Source organism: Rhagoletis pomonella, unplaced genomic scaffold, assembly GCF_013731165.1.
Source record: "Rhagoletis pomonella isolate Grant_MI unplaced genomic scaffold, Rhpom_1.0 Rhpom_scaffold_00010, whole genome shotgun sequence".
NCBI classification, from domain to species: domain Eukaryota; kingdom Metazoa; phylum Arthropoda; class Insecta; order Diptera; family Tephritidae; genus Rhagoletis; species Rhagoletis pomonella.
In genome coordinates, this window is record NW_023458564.1 from 6524769 (window position 1) to 6525207 (window position 439).

Sequence of the window (439 nt, forward strand, 5' to 3'; positions counted from 1 at the left end):
AAGATGAAGATGAAGATGAAGATGAAGATGAAGATGAAGATGAAGATAAGGATAAAAATCATAACCCCTTAACTTTAACTCATCTTAACTTAAAAACTTACTCCACCTGACCTCACCACACATTAATTCACCACACTTTAACTCCCCACACCTGAATTCACCACACCTCAACTCGCCACACCTTAATCCCCGCACCTAAATCCACCACACCTAAATCCACCACCCTTAATTCACCACACCTCAACTTTCTCACCACACCTTAACTCACCTCAACTCACCACACCAAAATTCACCACACCTTAATTCACCACACCTCAACTTTCTCACCACAACTTAACTCACCACACCTGAATCCACCACACCTAAATTCACCACACCGTAACTCCTACACTCAATTCCACCACACCGCAGCTCACCACACCCAATTTCACCACATGAC